The sequence below is a fragment of the Rattus norvegicus genome, chromosome 3 (assembly GCF_021556685.1).
Source record: "Rattus norvegicus strain SHRSP/BbbUtx chromosome 3, alternate assembly SHRSP_T2T, whole genome shotgun sequence".
NCBI lineage: Eukaryota > Metazoa > Chordata > Mammalia > Rodentia > Muridae > Rattus > Rattus norvegicus.
Genome location: NC_141536.1, coordinates 124,665,918 through 124,679,520, shown reverse-complemented (window position 1 = coordinate 124,679,520; position 13,603 = coordinate 124,665,918). Strand labels below are relative to the sequence as shown.

The following is a 13,603-nucleotide window of genomic DNA, read 5'->3' as shown; positions in this document are numbered from 1 at the left end:
ATAAAACTGTGGCCATTGAAAACGATAAACTTGTGCCCCGCCATCAACAGAGGGCCTAAGCACCTGGAAAAGTGGTCCTATGACCTAGAAGGTTTCCAGGTCTGTTCTCAGGTGTGTCACTATTTGCCTGTCTTTCACAGCAGAGCATAGCTTTGGAGATCTAGGAGCACCTGTCCTTGGTGCTTGATTGTGTTATATGCTGTATAATTTCAGTCCTGACCTCCTTTTCCCTTCAGTGACCTGAAGTCTTCCAACTCATTCTCTTGCCTTTACCAACACGTGGTTTTCATGAGTCTAAGACATCATAAGTTTTAGAAAATGGAACTATAATGTTTATCTATGGATTATAAAATTCCCTATAGTTTCAAAAATATTAAGGGTTAAAAATGGTCATTCTAGAACACTGGCAAAATCACGTCTAACGCATTAGCACTTTGCTTACAAGCATCCCTCACTATAACTGTCTCTTCAAGAGTCTTAAAACTAGATCTAAAACCATTATTTTATTGAAAATATCTTCAACAATGACTTAGTGTGTGGTGGTCATCTTTTCTTTCCTAGTGTTATTTTTGTTTTTTTTTATTTCTGCATTTTTTATTCCTGCATTATTAGTCAGATTTTTAGAAATCTAACTTTTCATCTTTTCAAATTTTGTCAACCTCGATTTCTATCTTGTTGCCATTTATTATTATTTTATGCTTTGTGAATTTGTATTAAACTATTATAATGCGTGACTTCCTTATGCATTTTTAGCCTCTATTCTTGTCTTTGCTAATTTTCTCCTGAAATTCCACCAACTGTATAGAGAAATATGCTAAAAGACTAAGATATTTTGGGTGACTTATCTTTTCAGGTTTTGAGGGAAGGGTGCTAACTTTCCTGCACCAGTGTCCTTTGCAAACTTCCCTGCACTAGTGTACTTTGCCAGTGTCTTCTGTCTTTTCTTTATTAGAATCTCCTATTACTAATATCTTCCTGGATTTGTATTACTAGCTGTTTCCTATGGTTTGAGCATACAATTAGGTGCATAGCTATTGAAATCAAATCTTCCTGTGAATTGAAGTTATTATTATTTTTATACTGACTTGCTCATGTCCTCATTCTTATATCTGTTCTGTTTAATATCCCTGTGATATCTTTTACCCAAGACATTGATTACTCTTGTCATTGCTACCAAATACCAGACAGGAACAATTTATAGGAGAAAGGATTTCTTTTGGCTCATGGTTTAAGTGGAGACTGTCTATAATTATGGAAAGGGCATGGCGACTGGAGCTCTGCGAATGGTGCCTTGATCTCAGTAGAACTTCTGAAACCTCAGTGCATGATGAAGAGGCAGTGCCAAGATGATGACTTTCAGTACCTTCTCCTAGTGACACACTTTGTCTGCTTTACCCCTGCAGGTTCCACATCCTCCACATTGGAACCACATGCTCAGGCACATACACATGAGAGATTGAGGTAAAATTTTCTGGTTTCTTTGGAGACTCAGTTGCATCATGTAATGTTTGTCTACAAGCTGTCTTATGAGAGGATGGTTTGCTGAGAAGAGGCACATGGTGTTTTTTTGGAAAAAGTCACGTGATGTTTTGCTAGAGCAGATGCTTAAAAGAACACATGATGTTTGGAAAGGATAGCAATATAATTCAACAGACAGGGGACAAGGCTGTGTGGTATTGGTATGCCTTGCCACTATTTGCTGGTCTTCATTAGAATTTGCTGATGCTGGTTATCACTGATGATGCTGTGTGGTATTGGTTTGCCTTGCCACTCTTTGCTGATCATCATTTGCTGTGACTTTGTAGACAGAAATGCAACAAAGAACTTCTGGTTGTGGTTTTTTGCTACCTCTCCTAACTTGGGCCACTTGGCAGAGCCTAGAGGTTTCTTCTGAATTAGACTGCCATTGGTGATTCGTGAATGGTGTTTGTGAGTGGGTTGAGCTACTGGGGAAGATTCATGTAAACTGAACTGCTGATATCCTTACAATATAGATTGGATCTGCTCTAAAGAACTATTTCTAAACAGGTCTACATCCTCCTATTAACCTTTCCTTTCTACTGTCTCTGGTGGGTTGTGGGCTAGAAGGAGGTTTAAGGTGTTTAAGTAGACCTTTTACCGTATGTTTTGAAAATTATAATCCTACAAAGGATATTTTAAACTTTAATACTCAACTTTCTTTTCTTTTGTATTGTACATGTACAGAAAGCTACACATTTTTGATAGTTTCTAGAATTGGATCATATCAAGTATACAACCTCAGAAGATGCCATTCTTATAAAAAGTCAAAAGGTATATATAAATATACCTAATGATGGCTAATATTGTCATATCTTTAGAGTCTACAGTCACCTAGGGCACAAGTTTCTGGGCATTGCTGTGAGAGATATCCATTAGGTTAACTGAGATAAGAAGAACTACACTGTGGGTGGCACCATTCCACTGGTTGGGTCCTGGTCTGGATGAAATGGAGAAAGTATCTTTCTCTATTTCCTGGACATAATGAAGCCAGCTGCCTCAAACTTCTGTCTCCATGACTTCACCACCATGGAGGACCCTTGGACTGTGATCCAAAATAAAACATTCCTTCCTAATCAGCCATTGTCAGGTATTTTGTCAAAAGATTAAGATGAGTAACACTTCTCCAGGAATTAAATATCAGATTTCATTAAAATTTTCTTTTATTCCAAGCTGATATTTCTTAATTTTATTGATTCAATCTACTTATATTTAAGAAATATATGTACATTTAACCTATGTTTCTCAAAATTTTGTCCTCCTACCTTCTTGGGTTCTTCTTGCACACTTTCAGTTTGATTAACATTTACTTGAATCCTCCTATAGTACTTTGGAAATAGACTCCAGCAATGAAAATAATAATAATTATTAAAGTATGAATTAGATCAATAATTCAGTAGCCCGTTAGAAAGTAAGATTATTAAAACATTCTTTCTCTCATTATATCCCAATATCATCTATTAGAATTTGCTAATAAATTCTATTTGTACTCTTCACCTATTAGAATGCTTAATTACAGCTATAAATTGATGGTACTAACACTTTGATCACTTTATCATAGATATATGATTCAATTTTGCTATTTTTCCCTTTATAATTATTTAAAAATATAATACTATTTCATTAGATGGATGAAATATGAAACATGAAACTTTCAGTCCTTGACCAAAGAACTCAGAATAAATAGAAACAGCATTCAGGGAGCTAAGATTAAATTAAGTGACTACTAAGTGCTGTCCAACTCCAAGAATGTAGCAAGTTGATGAGTTGTGTTTATTCCTCAAACATCTCAAAATGGGATCTAGATGCTATATTTCTATTAGTCAATGCTACTCTTTGATTTTATTTATTATATACTTTGTCTTCAATACCTATCTTATTTAATTTTTATCCTTTATTTCTTCATCTTCAACTTTTTTTGTTGTGAGGAATGACTGTATAGCTAACTTTTTAAACAAATCACCAACTCTGTTCTCTTTGCTTATTTGTCTTGTAACCTCAGGATGTAATGCATTTGGTTCGCATTTAAAGCATCTATCATAATCAATGAAGACATTAATTCAATTATGTCTACTATTCTTCATAGTCCTTGTAATACCATATGAACTATACATTATCAGTTTTATCTTTTTGCATATAATGAAACTGAAGATTATTGGTAAAATTTCCAAATGGAAATTAGGAGCTAGAATTTCAATTGGCTGTCTCCAGAAGCTGAATAGATAACTCAGAAGTTAAGAGACATTTAGCTCTTCCAGAGCTGTTCATCTGGCTGTTCTTCCAATAAACAGGCTTGATTCCCATCACTTACAGGGAACTCTACCTGTAACTCCAGGTCCAGAGAATCCAATGTCCTCTTCTGTTTTCCATTGTTACTGCATGCATGCAGCACACAAACATACATGCAAGAAAAAAATCCATATACATAAAATGAAAATCAATAAGTTTAAAAAGTAAAATGAAATAACCTATCCAGTTCCAGAGCTTCCTTCTAAAGCATGGTACTATTTAAAGATGTCAAAACTGATCAAGAACTACCTTAAAAATATCTTCAGGATACACTATTGGTAAGATGATAAATAAGTCCTGTGTGCTATATCAAAAGAATGGAGTGTGTGGTGTGTGTGTGTGTTGGGGGGGTGGTGTGTATGTGTATGTCGTATGTATATTTGGGTGAGTATTTGAGTGTGTGGTGTGTATGTGTGGGTGATGTGTATGTGTGTATGATTTGTGTGTGTGAGTGTGAGTGTGTGTGTGAGTGTGAGTGTGAGTGTGTGTGTGTGTGTGTGTGTGTGTGTGTGTGTTATGTGTTTCCCATAGTGTGTATGTCACTTACTCTTTAGGCATTCTTTCCCAAGCCTAGTCTCCAACAACCTTGTCAAGCAGTCCCCCTCTTTTCCATGTTATTTGACTCATTCACTAAACTTATGATCTTTCTTATTGGATGCATAATCATCATTTATATGGAGTCTGAAAGGCTAGGAAAATTTTAAGATGGGACACTTACTGTTCTTTTCTAACCTCAGCTCATCATTTTGCTGCATGTTCCAAGGTTTTCAATGAGATTTTCTGAGGCCATGGCTGAAGAGAGAATGGAAGCTTCTGGTGGTCACATTTCATCTAGTTGCCACAGGGGACATTTAAGAGTTTCCACATAGGGGTATGTCCAGTTCTTATGCCATTCTTTCATACTGGGGCCTAGAAGATGCATAGACCATTAATGCTCTCTTCATTAAAGATAGCCTCTAATAATACAGATTAGGCCTTTCTAGTTTCTAGGTAGAAGGCAGGAGATGAAAGTCTCATTGCTTTCTAACAGCCTATAGGGTGCTTAATTTCTCTTTCATTTTTCCTGAGAAGCTATGAAGAGATCACAGGTAGCACAATTTTGTCAACACTTCTTCCTTTCTATTTCCTATAAGGCCCAGGAAAGCACCAGCACCACAATCTCACTAAACCACTAAAACCCACTCCTGGAAGTTTCCTGAGAATGAATCAGACTCAAGCCTTTGCTTGACAGTAACATCCAACCCAACGAAAACAAATGACTTTGTCAAGGCTATGTCTTCTTGTGGCTATAGAGACATAAGACTCCAGCTCTCTAGATTCCTAGTCCAGCAGATATTTGCGAGAAGTCTGACAACAGGAGGATTAAGAATTCAAAGGTCCAGAAGTGCCTTTCCAGGAAATGCATTTCATTGAGTAAACCCTGCTGATTCTTCATAAATCTCCCTAGTGGCTTTACAGTGAGTTAGATGAGTGACTTGGGATGTCATAGTTAGGTGTCTCTCCCCCACATCATTATTGTCCAGATAAATAATAATAACCTCATCTACAATGTGCTCAAAAATCTCATTCTATTTTTTGCTTAACTCAACAGGAATATGTTAAGATTTGCTTGCTATTTTTCCTCCAAATACAAAACATCCTCAATGTACTACACACATGTATATTTTGTAATTTCTTTTTCTGCAGATGTCAGAAACAACCCAAAGTGAGGATCACTTTTGAGAAGAAATGAGCATTTCCCTATTAATGCTCTTTGTCCTGTGATGACCTTAGAGTCCTGTGTTGCATTGGAACAAAATGATCTATGGGGAGAAAGGATTTGTGTGATAATAGATAAAACAAAGGCCAGAAAATTTACATGAAAGACATTACACTGGCTTACAATAAAAACAAAAATAAGAAGTGAACAGAGACCCAGAAACAATCCAATAGGCAAAGGGTCATCGTTTTTATTGTATTGTATTGTATTGTTTTGTTTTGTATTGTTGTAATAATGTCATATAACAGTCTCTCACTGGACGCTGGTTCCAAGCAGTATGATTTACTGTTCTCTTATGTCTTTGGGTTAGGAACTTAGGCTACACTGACTTTGGCCTGTTCATGTTCTCCAGGGACAGTAATCTCTGGCCGATTTAGGATGGGCTCTTCTAAGACAGCTGGAGAGACATAAAACAGTTTCTCCTGTTTCATTATCTAGAAGGTTTTTCAGGGCATATTGTCCTGGCTGGGGAAAACAGCGTGGTGCGAGCAAGCAGGAATGTGAAGTGCACTGCAGGGTTTAGGCAGAACGGTCCAGTATCCTTCCAATGATTCTGCATTCCACTCCAAGAACAGCATGGACCCTGCATCTTGGTTGGAGGGACTTCAGTACCACAGATACTATGCAAAAGAGCAGAAGAATCATTGGAAACTCCTCCAGTGTTTCTTCTAGAATGAAGGCAATATTCTGCTGAGGAGCCTGGACTTTGAGGCTCTGTACCTACATGTACACATTTTACTCTCTTTTTATCTTATGTACCTTTCAACACTGTCCTGCAAACAGCTCATTAGACTCCAAACATGATGATTGAGGTGGGCTTCAAGCCCAGTAAATGAGATCATAAGGAAAACGTAACTTGGGTTCATTCAGAATCATCACCAGGAAGACATAGTGTAGCTGTTAGGCACAGGAATAAGGACCATCTCACCTCTTTTCTCAATTCTTAGATTTTCTCTGTGGTACTAAAGCATTGCTTTTCTGTTTTAGTTTATCCCACTTCAGTCTCTGCCAATTCCAAGTAGCCTCTTTATTTGCTAAAGAGACCATGACTACATGGGTCCAGAAGCAAACATGGGAAGGAAGACTCAGTCATTCACTTCCCCACAGTGACTGGCATTATGACATAGACTGTGGTTCCAAATGATTCTATGGCTACCTTGGAAGGAAGCCAAGGCCTAATTGGCCCCATATTCCAGTGGTCAGCATGCCTTGGTAACCTCTGTAGACCTGATCATCAGCGACAACAAACCTCATGTGGGTATCTTTGCCAACTTTCCTCATGTCTATTGGTCTAGGTGCAAAATAAAACACACACACACACAAAAGGAAAACCAAAGGCTTGCTCACCTCCTGTGACTCTACAGGGGAATTCCAATGACAGAGAACACCCTGTCCCTGCCTCCCACCTTTTCCACCCCACACAGAAGGAACAAGCCTACGGGAAGAAGTCATTTCCCTGTTCCACCATTTGTAAGCACATTTTCCAGATCAGTCACGACTTTTCAATTTCATAAGGCTTCCGCATCCAAAGGAGATGTAGGGTTGGTCTAACCTCACAACAGACTTAACTCCTTCTCAAAGGTAAAATGCTTGTCAGCCTAAAGAAGAATGGAAATTGCATGGTTGACGGAGGGAGAACTTCTGCACTGTTGGCATACAAACAGGGCTCCATGCTGATGGCAACTTTGGGGTAAAGATGGGGTTTATTTTCCACAGGTCGTTATCCACAGGAAATCTAACTAGAGCTAATGCAGCAGGACAGTTTGGCTAGGCTGTGGAAACAAATGTTTGAGAGCCCTTAAGATAACTGTCGCTCACCTTCCAGATTCATTAATCGCTGGCAAGCTTCATGAAGCCATCTAGTAAGGAGGAAGCAAAGAGGAGGGTGTGGAATATATGCCAAACAAATCATGCCCTTGTGCTGACATCAAAGATAGAATGCTCCAGTGAGATGAAATGTTAAGTCCTCTTTGCTCTGAGTGAATCTGTGTGTATATGTGTGCATGTGTCTGTGTGTGTGTGTGTGTGTGTGTGAGAGAGAGAGAGAGAGAGAGAGAGAGAGAGAGAGTGTATGCAAAAGAGGGGCTGGGGGAGAACAGAGACAAGCAGCAACCAAAGAAAAAGTAGAAAAATAAAGACAGGAAGAGAGCTAAGCATTAGGGTGCAGGCTTGTAATCTCAACACTCAAGAGCATGCGACAGGACCATTACTATGAGTTCCAGGGAAGCCTGGGCAACAACATGAGACCCTGTCTCAAAAACAAAAACAGACAAACAAAACAACAGAGAGGAAGAGCTTGGGGCCTAAAAAAACAATGTGGCTCTATGATCCTAAACTGTAAACCGTGTCGCTTGATCCCTTTCATCTCACTCCCATCTCTGCTGGGGGATTTATTACTGTGTCTGGAGGAAATAAGAGTAAGAAGGCAGGACAGACACCCAAAGAGATAAAACTTCATATATGACCCTGTAGTCCTGCCTTCTGCAGAGAGCAAAGCAAATACTGGAGCGCTCCATCTTTTCTATTAACTTTTAAGAAACCTGATGTGGCTGTAATATTTCCTAAACTAGTTTCCAGCCAGGATTTCCCAAGTGCATCTAATTGCCCACTTTATCAAAGGCACTATCAGGTAAATGGTGTTTCACCTCCGCTGGGCCTGCTGAAGGTTGACACCCAGGACTTGTCAGGCAATGGATCACAGTGCTGGCATGGGGGCCCCTTGTTCTGCATTCCTGCAAGAGGGTGACAGTAAATTATGACATCTGCCAGGAAGTTCTGAACAGGACTGTGCGACCGGATACACCTACCCAACACATGAGGAAAGCTTTTAGGATGTGACTGGAGATGTGGCTGAAAACTCTTAAAGGGACAAAGAGCCTTTGTCGACACAACAGAGGAGGAAGCTGATTCCTGATCATGTACGTTACCCTTTGATGACATTTAATGACCTATTTTTGTGTTGGAGTGAGTTATGTTGCCTGGCAGTTGGAAAGTGTTCCAGATTTTAGATCCTGCTTATCCATCCTCTTCGAGCTATCAAGAAAGCAGCCAGTATCCTGCTTTCTGTCTAGAATGAAGTAACCAATGCTGAATCAGGCTAAGTGATGCCTTGACCTTGGCCAAAGGGAATCAGAAAAAAATAATGCCATAGTTCACTTCCAAAGCCCCCAAATGTCCAATCTTCATTTTGAAAGATCTTTATCTTCTTCCTTTCCAAAGGTGTTTTTCTTCATTGTAACTTAGGAAGCATGAATTATTACTGCTATTTTAAAAGCATGGCTTTCTGCTTAATCCTTTAGAGAACTTACATTAAAACTTAACATATGGGGTTGGGGGTTTAGCTCAGTGGTAGAGCACTTGCCTAGCAAGCGCAAGGCCCTGGGTTCGGTCCCCAGCTCTGAAAAAAAAAAAAGAAAAAAAAAGAAAAGAAAAAAAAACCTTAACACACACACACACACACACACACACACACACACACACACACACACACACACACATATATATATATATCAACAAAGAAATCTAACACACATGGTGAAAGCAAGCAAGTGAGAGACAAGCTATATTTTCAGTTAATTTTCTCAAGGGATGTGTTCTACATTTAAAGAAAAGCAAACAAAGAAAACAATAGCAAAATAAAAAACCGAGATGGGGCTGGAGAGATGGCTCAGCACTTAAGAGCATTTGTTGCTTTTATGGAGAACTCCAGACATGTCCCCCACATGCACATAGCAGTTCAGGACGATTTACAACCCAACTTCTCGGATTCCCGATACCCTCCTTTTGTCCAAAAGCACTGTGCATATACAGTACACAAATATACACACAGACTAACCACTCATGCTCATAAATTAAAAATAAACTTGTTTTAAAAGAAGAAAATACAAAGGCAACTTCATAAGACAAACATGGCACTGTGGGTTTATCAAAGGACAATACGCATTGTCTACTGAGGGTCTTATGTTCCACACCTATGAGTGCAGTTTTAATACAAGTACTAGTGAGAGATGAGCACTAGGACTACCAGTCATACATGGAAAGTGAACTAAGCAAAAAAGGCAAGATTTGAGTTGTTTTTTTCCCTTGGAATTGGTTTGTTCAAGGTGCTGAAGGAAGCTTTCAATTTTTCTCACCTTAGTTGGTTTGCTTTGGTTTTGTTGTTGTTATTGTTTCTTTTTTCTTTCTTTCTAAGCATGTAGATAAAAAACAGTCTGTGTGAATGCAGTAGAGAACAAGTGAAAAGGATAACCTGGATATCGATATAGGTTTTAAACAATAAAGTGCTATTATTCTCCACTATAATAACCTGTTTATTGAAATTGTGTCGTGTACTTAAGGCTTGGCAAGAGAATGTTAGTACTGATGGAAGACTGGGTAAGGAAAATGTGGTGGTGTGGATGTACAATAAAATATTATTATCTTGTAAAAATGAATAAAATCCTGCCATTCGGGGGAACATAAATGAAACCGAAAGATGGTAAATGAAATAAGGCAGACACAGAATGGTAAATACTCCATAATCTGCTCCTAGTAGAAGCTCAGGATTGAGCTCATAAATGATAGAAGAGTAGTCATTACAGACTACAAAGAACAAGGAGAAATGGGATAGAGTTAGATACCAAGTATGAAGTGCTTATGTGTATAAATGTGTGTGTGTTAAGATAATGATCACCCCAAAATCATAGAATATCTACCAAAGCTTCAGTACCAGGGGAGTTCAAATGACTTTCAGGTATTAGTTTTGCCCTTTCTTGTTTTCAAGAACTGAAAGGTTAGACCCTTTTGCTAGAGGTGCCCCATATTTCAAACATAAGCCCTGGAGGAATCCAGCTGAAACTGACATGGAAGCTTCCTCCCTGAGGAGTAGCTCTCTTTTTCACAATAACTCAAGGTACCAGGCAAGCTGCTAAGGGAGAAAAGTAATTAATAATCCTATCCAGCTTCACTGCTCAATCATAACAATAACCAGTGTGGCAAGATACCCTAAAGGCGCAATCGTGAAGCTTATATCATGGGGAAATGTCCTGATCAATAGGAAGGAATTCCTGCTTGCTACTGTAAACCCAGCTGATTGTCTATGAATGATGAGGTCATGACCCTAAAAGAGAACCTTCTATTGAATGCTCCTAAACCTGCATTATTTATAATTGCATTCTAGAGATCCTGTACACATAGACCAGTGTAGCTTCCGCCCTTCATCAAATAACCTTCCGTTTTCAGTAGATTGAGACTGTTATAGAAACTCTCAAGTTGTTAAAATGCAGAGAATCACTGATTGTGAGGTTCTTAAATTCAATAGACACATTTAAAACAAAGTTCTTACATGCAAACTTGATCGAACAGTATAGAAGGAGAATCAGAAAGATGATAAGAGACAGAAGTCCAGGACATTGCTGTGACATACTGTCTTCTACATATAAAGATGAAGCTGTGCCTAGGAAATTTCAACAATATGAAAACAAATTTCAACAAATTTCTCCAAAGTTAAGACTTGGACAATAACAACAGAAATGACATGCCATTGTAGATGGGAAACTTTTGCAAGGCCCTAATCCCCAAACCCCACTTTATGTTGTCCAAACACAGAAAGTCAGCTCTAAACCTATCCACATGCAAGAAAAACTCATCAGGGTGTTTTTATGTAAGAAGTAGTCATTGATTTGAGAGAAAGTAAGAGGATCCATGGGAAGAGTTGGAGGGCAAAAAAGACGGAGTGGAACTTGTATAAAATATTCAAGGATGGGATTCTTAAACTATAATCTATACATAAATACATGCATGAATTATTCAGATCAAAATTCAATATGTGCATATGATCTAATAATGTATGCATATGAATATATCCAAATGTAGGTAAGCCAGAACATACTACTACCTTGTGAGAAAATGATTTTATAAGCCGTTTTAACAAATGAGGAAGTTTGGAAAATGGTAATTGTAGAAACTTTTATGTATGGAACTTACTTTTACACCTGGAACCCTTTATCCACAAATGCCAACAATAATAACAGTTCAACAAAGAACGGCTTGGAAAATCTTTTTCCTCTGACTGGCAGCCTTAGAGATAAGTAAATAGTCATCAAAGTGACCAGGAAATAGCAAGGCTGGCCAGTCAGCGTAAGTGTACATGGCAGGCAGAATGGCTCTGCTTTGCCACAATTAGAACCTTTAGCATTCCTAGAAAACACTATATGAGTGGATATAGTAGTTTTCTTCTTGGTGTCAAGGTCAATATTTCAAAACACCAAATCAAAGGCCACCTATGTACTCAAATGCCTCATGGAACACTCAACATAAATATTTTAAAACATTATAAAGACTGAGTGATTGTCTTACAATTCTGAAGTATATAAATCAAAGCTCTGAATTCCCTCTCCTCTGTTAGCTAAATTATTGAAAAAGGATTATTTTTCAACAGGTTCTTCAGGACTGAAAACTTGTATAGATCCAGTGGGTGTGTAAGTATAATTAATATGCAGTGTTTGGTGCTCTATTGAAAACATTCATGCATTTGAAGTTCTGCTGAGAAATTGGTTTTCTGGGTTTTTAGTCTAGATTGTTCCTGGGCACTGTTTGCATGCTAAAGCACAGGCCTCACTAATAGGGCCTTCCGTGAATCCTTCTTCTAGGAGTATGAATTTCATTAGAAACATCCCTCCCGAGTCCACACTATCCAGGTCCTTCATTACGGTTGTTAACACATCACGAAAAACACAATAACATGACCAGAATGGACTCTTCAGTTTTTCAAGTGGTTTGAAAAACATTGTCCTTGCATTGTTTTATGAGGGTTCCATAATTTCTTGGGGTTTTCCAGCTGCTTTCTGATGGCTGGCCCTGCCAGCCACTCTTCCCAGACAGAAAATGGGATACTCAGTGGTGGCTGTGGTAAATTAATAAGGGGAAAAATAAACAGAAGGTCTTTTCCCATGTGCTTTTTTTTTAAGTTTGCAAGTCTGCTCACTGTACAGTTAATTTGGAGCTTGCAATGCAGGAGCCCCGTGTGGCTTCCCTAATCCATCATTCTCTTCTGATGTTGTTCCTTCCTTGGAGAGTCCACAAGTGGGGCTCACAGCAGGCGAATGAATGGAGAGCCCTCTTCCTAGGTTCCCACATTCTTCTAGGACATCTGGGCAGCCAGACACAAGCAAAGATCTACCATCTAGTCCCATAGGTTCAATATCATCTAAATTAGTGGTAGGCAAACATTTTCTATAAATAGCCATGTAGTAAATAGTTTTGACTTTGCAGGCCATATGGTCTCTATCACAGCTCTTCGGCATTGCCGTTGCTGTAAGAGAGTAGCCGAATGTAGCACATAAATGAGTGACTGTGGCTAGCTTCCAAAGGAGCTTTATTTATGGACATGAAAACTTGCATTTCATATCATTTTCATGTGTCGTGAAATATTCCTTTTGTTTTGAATTTTCTCAACCATTTAAACATGAGAAAGCACTCATAGCTTTTAGACACATAAAAGTCAGACAGTGACGACACTTGGTCTGTATGGCAGAGTTTACTAACTTTGAGTCTCAATGCTCACTTCTTCAAATTTATGTCCCCAGACAATTCTTAAGGCTTGAAACTCATAATTGCTTGTTGATTTTTCTACTAATTTAGCCAATAAAACCTTCAAATAGTATATAGAAGTTATATGTCTATCAGTCTCCCCATCCTAAAAACTAACAACATGCCTTTCTATGGCAACCTTGGAGTCTATAGTTAAAAGACAGCTAATGACTCTTGAGTGCTCTTTTTATTACCCTCTCTAGTATAACACATAAGCAAATTCTGAGGACTGGATTTTCAAATCTTGTCTCAGTCTATTTGCCTCTCTTCCTGTTGTGCCTTGGCTGCCTCTCATTGTTGTCGTACAGAGAGGTAGAAACCAAGGACAGGCTAGATGGAGTTATGAGCGAGGGAGCCCACATTTGGAATAGTGACTTTCTAAGAAAAAAGGAGGGGGCTGTTTTCTGTGTTTTTGTGCTTTCTTGGTATTTACATATGATCCCCACATCCCATGATGCTGTGATCGTG

General features: G+C 38.6%; 1 long non-coding RNA gene across 2 annotated transcripts in view; it reads left to right on the top strand.

The window, feature by feature from the left end:
• Window positions 1-13,603, top strand: part of LOC102547911 (uncharacterized) — an 89,843-nt gene that overhangs the window by 9,808 nt on the left and 66,432 nt on the right. The window contains exons 2-3 of one of the 2 annotated variants that reach the window (XR_015683830.1): window positions 1,404-1,461; window positions 11,985-12,024. This is a non-coding gene — a long non-coding RNA (uncharacterized LOC102547911). Of the gene's footprint in view, window positions 1-1,403; window positions 1,462-6,753; window positions 6,821-11,984; window positions 12,025-13,603 lie in introns of those variants that run through there. The other variant, XR_015683829.1, reaches the window with a different exon arrangement.